Raw genomic sequence first — 11,577 nt, 5'->3', positions numbered from 1 at the left:
AGTACTCGACCGAGTTTACAACATTGACTCCATGGACCACTGCAAATAACCCTCGTACCACTATTGAAAAACACCAGACCTTCATCAAACCATTAAATCCATATTTGTAATGAACCAAATTTTCTCAACTAATATTCTGGGGATTTATCAGAGTTTTTCTATAAAAATGTAAAAATCTGAATTTCAAGAACAATTTACATCTCAGGATATTATTGTGTTTACAATATATCATAACTATAATTCAATGCAACAAGGAAGTACCAAAATAAAATCTACATCTAGTCCAAGTCTTTGGTGCTTCTATCTCCTCTCATACAATGTCTGAGTACTCGACCGAGTTTACAACATTGACTCCATGGACCACTGCAAATAACCCTCGTACCACTATTGAAAAACACCAGACCTTCATCAAACCATTAAATCCATACTTGTAATGAACCAAATTTTCTCAACTAATATTCTGGGGATTTATCAGAGTTTTTCTATAAAAATGTAAAAATCTGAATTTGAAGAACAATTTACATCTCAGGATATTATTGTGTTTACAATATATCATAACTATAATTCAATGCAACAAGGAAGTACCAAAATAAAATATACATCTAGTCCAAGTCTTTGGTGCTTCTATCTCCTCTCATACAATGGCTACTACCTAAACATGCAACACATGAAAATCTACAACATCGTATCACAGGTTCTGTTAGTTACAAATAAATATGTTCTCATGTATTCATACTCTACTACTATGTTCTCTTCTTCTCATATTCTACCATTCTTCTATTTTCTTCTCATACTCCTTCACTCTAATCTCATATTCGCACAATCTACTCTTCTATTCTCTTATTTCCATACTCTTATACTTTATTCCCATTTTCTTATACTCTTCTACTATATTCTCATCTTCTTTCTGATCTCATCCCATACTCTATTCATACTTTATTTTCATATCTTCTCATCTCATCTCATACTCTTCTTACAATATATCTTCACTTCTTCTCATCACATCTTATACTTTATTCTCATCTTTTCATACCTTTTCATCTCTTCTCATATTTATCTCATACCTTCTCATACGATATCTTAACCTCTTCTCATCTCATCTCATACTTTATTCTCACCTTCTCATACTCTGCTAATCTATTATCATCTAGACCCAAACGGACTAATGACATAACATAACTACATTTGTCATATAAGGGAACAACATAACTCTAATAGTATCGTCGTACAATCATCCGATTTAGTCTCCACACTTTGATCCCTTGTAGATCCTTTGGCAACATTTCTTTCACTCACAAATTACAATTGTAACGTCCCAAAAATATCAATAAAATTTTTGTTGAAAACCATTAATTTCATACAACCACTTGTTTCAAAACCAATCAAAGTAAAATGCATTTTTCAAACATCAGAGTAATACAATAACAATCGGTGCGGAAAAGCCATCAGGGAATGTTGTGCAATCAAGTCGGACGCTTCCTTTTGGAACTGGAAGTACCTGAAAAATGTTAAACCACAAACATTAAGCATAAAGCTTACTGAGTTCTCCAAAATACCACATACCATACATATGATAGGGAATGTTATGTGCCAACCATAGTCTTACTATCATGCCATGAGCCACATCAGATCTTTCATTGTATGTTGGGGGGCCAAAACTCAGGTCGTACAAACAAGTGCTAAGAGCCACCTCATGGTCTTTTATGCAAGCATCACAAAGACTACTAGCATCCTACATATAACTGCCACGGTCCAAACCCTAGTCTTGCATACAATTACGGGGATCCATATCCTGGTCTTTCATATATTTTCCAGGGGAAACCACTTGGTCTTCTGACATGATATAGTGGAAACGAGTGCTAAACACCTACTAATAGATTTCCTCCGGCCAACAAACGAGTGCTAAACACCTCCTAATAGTCAACACAAGTCAAACCCTAATTTTACCTTCTAAATATAGAAATTTGACCCAAAGTCAACCCATGCCAAAAGTCAATGGTCAAAGTCAAGGTCAACAATCAATCCTTCCATCAGTTGACCCTCACCTCGAGACCAGCTCATGGTCACGTTGTGAGAAACAGATCCCACCCGGCCCCAACTCAGTTACAATTCAACTCAGCTTGGCTCCACTCATAATCATAGATTAAATAAGTTCTTATGAGTTTCGAAGATCGGAACCGAATACAAGAGTTCTGATGGGCTCCGAAGATCAGAAACAATCAGAAGAGTTCTGACGGGCTCCGAAGATCGAAACTGACCGGAATAAAAAAATCTCCAATGGCTTCCGTTCCGAAAATCAGAACCGATCGCAACTATAATAACATTTATTACATCAGTAATCAATCTAGGCCACCGTCACGTCGTGATGCTCATACCCTCACGTCGTGACAGAGCCAGTCCAAAACAGTCGGGAAATTTTTTCCAAATGGTTCTTAATTGGTTGTTAACTTTTAAGGGTTTTCATTTGATCTTTTACTTTTATATATATATATATATATATATATATATATATATATATATATATATATATATATATATATATATAAATAATGTGAATGAAAATGAGACACAAGTTTGGTATAGCCAATTGTGATCACTTTTTTTAAAATAATAAATGACAATTGTTATATGACTTTGCATATGACCTAAGTTCATTATCTCTTATAACCACAACTTTTATTTGTGGACAATTGGCTTCTATTATTTGACTTAGCACACCAAATGTATATACTAAGTGTATCCAAGGGGCACAAACCCCACACATATAATGTCAAGATCAAGTTGCATAATGTTTTATAAAGTTTGTGAGATCATATTCGAAAAGTAAATTTATTCTATATTTAATTATGATATACTCTACATGTAGATATACGGAATTAATTATAACTTACAATCTTTATTTTATCATGCAAAAGTTCAATTATGTGAGTAATCATAACTAAGGAATTATATACTTTATTTTTTATTTATATTTTTCAGATAATAAAGCCTATACACGTATTGTATTATATCATATATCTAATCATGTATCATGTATATTGGATGGATATATTATATGGTTAAAATGAGTAATATTGTAATCATCCACTACGAAAACCCTTTCTATATCTAGAAATTGAAAAGATTGGGCAGCATCATCTAAAGAAGGGACAAAACTTGTCTTTACTTTATAGGAGTGCTAAACTTCATATCGAAAAATAAATAATGAAAAAACATAATGACACCCATCAACATTCGATTTATAATATTGTATTCGTCTCAAATAGATCCACATTACCTCTTTTTTTTTAAGGTCTGGTTGGCGGTGTTAATAACTAGTAGAATTTATTTATATGTGGAATAAAACCCAAAACCTCAAATTTAAAAGAGAAATGCCTATACCAAGTAGAATAGTCTCACATTTGTAACTAGAAACACTCAACTATTTAACATTTTCGATATAAATATGATTATGTATGTTTTTTAAGTGTTAATCACCGATTAAAAAACATATTGTCCACGACAAGACTTGAACCATCAACCTATTAGGAGAGGGACTGTTTTTCAAACATCTTGGTATCGTTTGCCCAAAACCCTTCGATCACCCTTCACTTTTAGCTTGCTATTTTTATGTTACCCCATTTTGTCATGACTCTCATCTCATTTTTCAAAACCCAGTAAATGATAACCTCTCACTTCCTCACACTTATATTGTTTTTTAATAAATACAAATCATTAGTATTTTGTAATTTGCAAGTTACTAAAACATTGAGAGAGAGAGAGAGAGAGAGAGAGAGAGAGAGAGAGAGAGAGAGAGAGAGAGAGAGAGAGAGAGAGAGAGAGAGAGAGAGAGAGAGAGAGAGAGGTCATTATACGGTGACTTTTTGCTTAAACATTTCATCCAAGGTGTTGTCAACATATGGTGAAATATCCATCTCACTCTACTGCACCAAACGATAGATGTATACCCTTGAGCCTTAGATCTAATTATAATAAGAATATCCCAATTATTTAAATAAGCACATATAAGAACATTGTTCTTATTTCTCCGTTGCAAAGAAACATCTAAGATAAACAAGTAGAATAATTATAATTATTGTAGAAAACGGTTGGAAAAGTAACTAAAGGACATTTTAAGATATGTATGAGATGGTTTTCATTTTTAAAATACATGTTTTAAACAACATTCAAATAAATAAGCATTCACTTTCTTCCTAGTGACGCCATTCCTATGTATGTCTAGAAAATTGTTATTTTATGTTTTAAAGGAAAATCTATATATAAAAACCCTTATATTTTGGTTTCATTTACAAAAAAAAATTATTCAATGTTTTTTTTAGCAATTTAACCATTGGAATCGGTTATTATTTGCAATTTGGCTTAATTTTTTGGTAACCACATACAATATCAAGTTTTGATGGTTGAGTTGTAAAAAAAAAATATAATCTTATCTATTGTAAGATTAAAATATAATCTTATCAAAATATAGATACTTTTTTGTCAATGCATAATAATTTTTAACCACAAATCTTATCTATTGTAAGATTAAAATATAATTTATTTTTGCTGAAACAACTATTATAATTTGTTTGATTTTTAATATATGATAATAAATAAATACAAATTTTAAATTATTCTTCTATTTAATAAAATATAAAAACCAATTAGAATATAACAATATATTGTTATGAAATGTATCTGCCACTTTTTGATGACGAAACTAAATCAAAATTTGATATGAAATATACAACCACATACCAAGTACTTTGTTGAAAACAATACATGTAATACATCCACAAATCGATAGAGAGTATGCAAAACATTTTTGTCTGCATGACATATAAGCTTAATTCTTACGACAACTTAACAATAAGTATTTCTAATTTATATAGAATATACATTACAATATACCACATTGATACCAATATGCCAACGATTTTAAAACTTCAAACTACAAACTTCATACAATGTTCTTTTTCTTTTGGATTTTCATAATTGTTACCAATGTCAATAGTGGTTCATAATTGTCTAAAAACCTATTTATACAACTGGTAATAAATTTTCATCTGTTGATCATCTTCCTTTTTATCGTGGTTTTGATATCCACCAACCCATATTAAGATTTTTCTGCCAGGTATTTTGTATGTAGATGTATTTCATATTAAATTTAGATTTAATTTCATCATAAAAAAATGATGATACATTTCATAACAATGTAATTTTACATTTTAATCGCACTTTTATATTTGATTAAATAGAAGTATAATTAAAAATTTTATTTGTTTATATGATATATTAAAAATTTTATTTGTTTATATGATATATTAAAAATTTTGGGCCCATTTGAGACTTAAAGATTAGCTCTTATTTGTTGGGACCATTCTAATGGATAAAGTTGGAAACATTATCTATTTTGGATCTATTATGAACCATAAAAATATGATCTTGAGTGTTGTATGTAACCCATTCATGTGTTAGAGGACATTAGGCCCTTAATAGTCATGCAAAGTCATAAAGTTGGACACTGTATGACTTAGGACATCATTTTGGGCTTGGATCTGAGTTTTGGACAGAAGGGCTTAATGGAATAAGCTCTTAATGAAGTTTTTGGGATTGGGCAGCATACGCTCGGAGTACCTGGAGGTATATTGCGCATATGCGGTCAGCACCCCGTCAGTTGGTCAAACATCGAGTATGCCTCACGTACAAAAGAGTACACCCAGCGTACGTGGCTGATTCGACTCGGTCGGGTTGGCTCGGCTGGGTTGACTCGGCTGGGTGTTGACTTTGACCTTGATTTTTACTTTGACCAAGTTGACATAGGGTATTTTGGGTATTTTGGATTGTATTTGAGAATTGGTCATTTGGATGGATAAGTGATGGTCAAAAGCTGAGATTCAGATTCAGGACCTCATTAACTATTGTTCAGATTGAGATGTGAGTTTTCCTCACTATACTGCCGACCCATTAGATTGATATCCTAGTTTATATTATGTTGCTAGTAGTGATCTGTTAGATCTGTATCCTGGTATATAGTATTTTGCTATGTTGTAAGTGATCTGTTAGATCTGTATCCTGGTATATAGGATGATGTTATGCTGTAGTGATTTGTTAAATCTGCTTGTTGTCTGCTGACGGGATATATGTTATATGTGTGTATATGTCGACATGTTATGTATGGTTAGGTTGAGGTGGACGAGTGGAGACTGAAGGCTAAAATACACAGAGTGGTCCGGATAGATTGAAGGCATGTGAGGCAGACCAGTCAGGCCGAAGGCCCGGAGAACGGTCCAGATAGGCTGAAGGCCTGGTGAGGCGGTGCAGTCATGATGAAGGTTCTGTGAGCGGTCCAGATAGTCTGTAGGCCGGCGCGGCGGTTTTGTCAGGCTGAAGGATCTGTATGGATGCTGTTGTTTATTATGTGTATGTGGTGGTACTTTGGGGGAACTCACTAAGCTTCGTGCTTACAATTTCAGTTTATTGTTTCGGGTACTTCTGAGAACTGTGGCAAGGCGAAGGCGTGACCATACACATCCTTGGTTTTATGACTAATTAGATCTTGGGAGACTCTTATTTTAAATAATGTTTTGAAAACAATGGTTTTGTAGACACTTCTTTTAGTAAATGGGCTATTTGAAAAGTTTAAAATATGTGTGATTTTGTGATGTTACAAGTTGGTATCAGATCCTTGGTTTGAGTGAATTGGAGGAACATCTTTAGGATTCCAATCTCAAACTAAGGAACTGCAAAGGTTTTAAAAATGATTTTTTTTTAATTTGTTTTCAAATAATCAAGAAAGGATGTGATGTGTACGATCAGTCGGAGGCCGTAAGTAGACCCCAAGTTATCACACTGTTATTTGGTATTATGTTATGGTAGAACAACATGCTAGTGATAGGCTAAGGATCTTCAGGAATTGCAGGATAAAATTGTCTGATTATATAATGCCTGATAGCCTAGGGTTCTTTCTTATATGAAATTGACATCATTATCGTAGTTGCTTAGTGTATGCATCATAGTTGTACATAACTAAGATTCTATAGCCTGAGAATGTTTGGTTTAGCCTTATTTCATGTTCTTGTCTGATGAAGGGATTAGGGTAGAATCAGGTATTCGAATCTCTATAGGATCCAATGTTATGTATGATTAGCATGCACGAGTGGTTGTAGGGATGGTGGAAGTTTCATGAGTGGGTGCAGTTCACAACAGGTCAACTTGAGGAATTATTAGCCACTCTTGAGAGAGTAAGGACATGATGAATATGTATTCTAGATGCTTGAGCTTAGAGGTTGGGAATTTTATATGAGGATCTGCTCAGGATTTGATATTAGGTGAGATTCCTTTGAATGCTTGTTGTTTGAGCTTTTAGACTTGCATGCTTGTATGGATTTCAGATGATTGGGTAGAATAGCCTGAATTGGTGGTATGCTGGTTAGAATTCCCGATGCCCGAATGCTGCTTGCTTTTTGATTTGTGGAACTCTTAGTGATATAAGTTAACTATTAAGTGAATATGTTAATTCACATGTTGCAAAGGTTAAATAATCTCAGGGTGATGGATTTAACTCTGCTTCGCAGCTCTTGTTTGAGTCTAACCGTTGTAGGGTTCAGACTCTTACTAGAAGGATTATTTGGGCTTTGTTGCATGTGATTGTATTCATGAAGTAGTTAGCTGACATTAATACAGGTTCTTCAGCAGCGGATGGCAGGGGAAGGTGGGGAATCCTAGGGGAGCCTAGAATGTATTTGAGTGTGGTTATTATGTTATTGAGCAGGTATTGGGAGTATTAATATGAGTATGTGGCTTAGAGGACCCGAGATGATTCTTGAGGAAAGTATGGATAGGTGTGGAAGGTAGTATTGGGCCTGTACTACTGAAAGCACAGGATCCATACTCGAATCGAGGAAAATTTTGGGGATTCTAAGGGCCGGTCGGGGAAGATAGCATGGTTTTATACCATGATTCGTGGCAGTGGTTCCATGTTTGTCGATCTTTTGGTTAAGGTTGTTCAGGCATGAGGATGGGTTTGGTAATTGTTTTGGGCCTCAGTGGTGATGTAAGTTTGGGTTGAATGGTGCAGACCTAGGTGAGTTTGTTGGTTTTGAGGTCTCGAAGGCCTTGCTCGAGGCCGTGCATTAGAGTCGTGAGACTCAACGAGGAAACGATTGTTATGATCGGTTTGAGGATGGCAGCTGGAAAGCTGAGTGATTGAAAGATGGATTGGAATGTCGCTATCTATGGCGAGGATTATGTCCTAACAGTTTTTCGAGAATGAGTGAGCAGGTTTGTGACGTTTAGAGTTGGAATCTAAACCCAACTTGGGGGCTAGTTGGCTGCGGTGTTTGGCGGCAGTATGACAGCGTGGGAATGTGTTAGATGCAATTTATAAGCATCTTCTAGCACAATTTCCTATGTATTTCATTATAAAAAGCTAACTAATTTCCGGTTATTCTTATGTATTTCGTGTTTCATGATAATTTTGAAGAATGCTCGTACTGCTCACGTTTGTTATGATTTTTCAGGACCATTTGGAGCACATGGATGATTGCGCAAGTTCAGGATGCGTTCGTGGATGCTTAGGAACTTAATTGGAGTCTAGACCAAGGAAGGATACCGGGAAATGATCAGGAACTGCTTGGAAGGAGGAACGACGATCAAAAGAGCCAAAAGAAGTAACTTGTGATCGTATCTTCTATCCTTGCGATCGCAGGTTGCCTTCGAGGATTTGTCGAGCCAAAAAAATTCAACATATGAAAAAAAGAGATACTTGCGATCGCAGGTTGTGTCCTTGCGATCGCAGGTTGGTCAATTTCCGTCGAAATAGCAACGTACTTCATTAAAAATCCCGTGACGCACTTTTGGGTGATACATGTGATCGCAGGTACGATGTTTTGACAGCTAGACATATAAATACAACCTGATACTCTTCCAGTAACCCTAATTGGCGATTCCTGGCGATTCAGAGGCGATTTTCAGCGGTTTTCAAGTGAAGAACGCAGATTTAAAGGAAACGATTCGATTTTTAGTCGTAGTTTAGTAAGATTTATCGTTTAGACTCTATTTCCGCTGTTTGTAATCCGTTTTTAGCCATGTCCGGCTAAAAACTCAGATTTCAGTTTCGTAAGACGTAACCTTTTTGTATGATTAATCATTAAGCACTATGTTTGACTATGATTACTGTTTAGTTTGATCAATTCTGTGTTAAATTGAATGTCTGATTTTGATTTCAGTTTCTGTTGGCCACTTAAATTGTTTATGAATCATTCTAGTCATCTAATTGTTTAGATCCATAATTGTCTAGACTAATTAGTAAAAAGTGAAAAGTATTAGATTAATTCTTAGATTAGGGTTAAGTCTGATATGAATTGATCAAACAATTTCTAACGCCTCCGAGCTTATGAGAGGTATTGAACTTTACTGGGAATTACACTATGTCTAATGCAACTTTTCTTTGTTAATCAAGAGCTTGTTTGGTTAATTCAGTAAAAAGTTAGGTTTAATTTAAAGAACTTATTTTGATTAAACGATTTTTGTAACAAAGGTCATTAGAGGTTGTTAATGAACTTTAGTACCAGTTTAAACAAGTGCATAGTCAATTATTGTGTTGAAGGTTAATTATATGATCAGGGGAGTCACCGCGAAACTGGAATTGCTTTCTCTTATTTGAATTTTCATCACTTTAAATTTAGTCATTTTCTTGTCATTTTCAATCTCTGTTAGTTTAATTTTCAAAAACAAAACCCCCCTTTTTTATGTTTATTGCATCCATCAAGAATCAGTTCACACCTTACGCAAAGAGGTGTAAACATTAGGACGTGTCCCTGAGGATTCGACCCTGCTTACCTGTACTACCTGTTAGTGCAATAAAGCAATTTATCTTATACTTTTATTTGTTTAAATCATGTACGACAGCGGTTTTAACAGAATACGCAGAAGGATTTATGTGGTATGGATGCATAGTGATGCGATCAAGGGTCTATTTTCCTTGGATATAGGCAGGTCAGGTACCTGATTAACGGTTGGGATTGCAGGCAAGGATTGGATGTTTGAATAGTAAGTCGGTGTTTTGCTTACGTATTTGCATGAAATCCTTAATGTTAAGATGGTTAAGATTGGAAAATTTATGAGGTTTTCATATGAAATTCAAAATCTCTTAGGGTTGCTTGGTCCTTATCTGGAAGATCATCTTGTGTGTGTTACACCATCCAAAACTCAAGGATGGTTTGTACTTGGTTGAGCCGGTTTGAGATATGGTTGGTGACAACACCATTGGGAGATAGTTTGAACCCTAAGTGGGGGAGAATTAGGTATTATTCTTAGACGATCATCGATCTATTCGAGTTTCTGGTGTTGGAAGAATGGTTCACAGGGGTTTGTGGTATGGGTATGTGGGACTCAGGAACAAGATTTGGTCAAGTTAGGGGTGTAGAGTAAGTGGCTCGGATGTATGTTTTCAAGAGATATACGAGTTGTCTCGTAGCAGGAAGTAGTTGGTCAAGGAGCTCGTTGTAGTCATTGGTTCCTTTTTGGGATGCCAATGAATGGATGAAAAGGCACTCAGATCACTCAGGTTGAGTATCAGTTGTTGAGGAACTTGTTAGCTCGTTGTATGGATTTCTATTTACAGTCTAGAGGGAGCTGTTGTCGATCGGTAAATCGATTTCAAAGATGGGTATGTCCAGCTCCGCATGGGTTTTGGTTCGCTGGATTAGGTGTCAATGTGTTCTCGATCATTGGTCATTTCATACATCATCAAAGCAGAGATTTTTTGGAAGTTTTGAGTGTGTATTGTGGTAAGTTCATCGAATATTTTTGTGAGGGGTATGTGGACTGGTCAAGAGTTCTTTTTTGGGTTATAGTTTTTGAATTATATGAAGAGTTCTTTTTTGGGTTATAGTTTTTGAATTGGAATAAGAGTACGATCGTTTGTCCTATTCTCGGGTCGTGTGCGACCATGCTTTTGTCGGATTTTGCGTTAGTGGCAACTTGTTCTGTGAAAGGAATTGTGTGCGGTAAAAGAGTATGACATTGTTGCGCTCGGTTAGCATTGAGAGGGATGTTGTTTGGGTTCCTGCAAGGAAGTTGGTTGATGGTTGAGTATCTTTAGACCCGGTAGTCATTTGGTTGAGGCTCTTAGGTCTCGGATCATTAGTCTTTGGCATGGTTAGATGCAGGGTGTGGTTTTTGGGAATCAGGAGACTCGGTAATCAGGTGGTTTGGATACAGAGAGTAGTTATGGTTTGTTGGGAGTATCAGTCGTGCATCAGAAAGTCTCTTGCAAAGTATTTTCATTATAAATTCCGTTGGTTCGCGAGCTATTATTAGGGGTTTGATTACCAAGGGTGGGTATCGGCTGTGAATGTCTCGGGTGATTTGTCAAGTGGGATTACACCTGAGCTGATAAGGGTTGGATGCAATCTGAAAATCTTGGATTGATCATCTCTGCTCGTAAGAAAAGTGGTTTGTAATGGAGTGTCAGGGAGTCAAGGGTTTATTTAAGGTTTTTGGTACGTCTTATGGATTTGGAATTGGTTGAATTCGCGATCGGAATGTTTTGAGTATCTTTTCAGCATGTTTTGGTGTTGTCCCCAGTCAGGG

This window comes from Lactuca virosa, chromosome 4, assembly GCF_052849685.1.
Source record: "Lactuca virosa cultivar CGN04683 chromosome 4, Lactuca_virosa_CGN04683_v6, whole genome shotgun sequence".
NCBI classification, from domain to species: domain Eukaryota; kingdom Viridiplantae; phylum Streptophyta; class Magnoliopsida; order Asterales; family Asteraceae; genus Lactuca; species Lactuca virosa.
Note: the sequence above shows the minus strand (reverse complement) of the source record.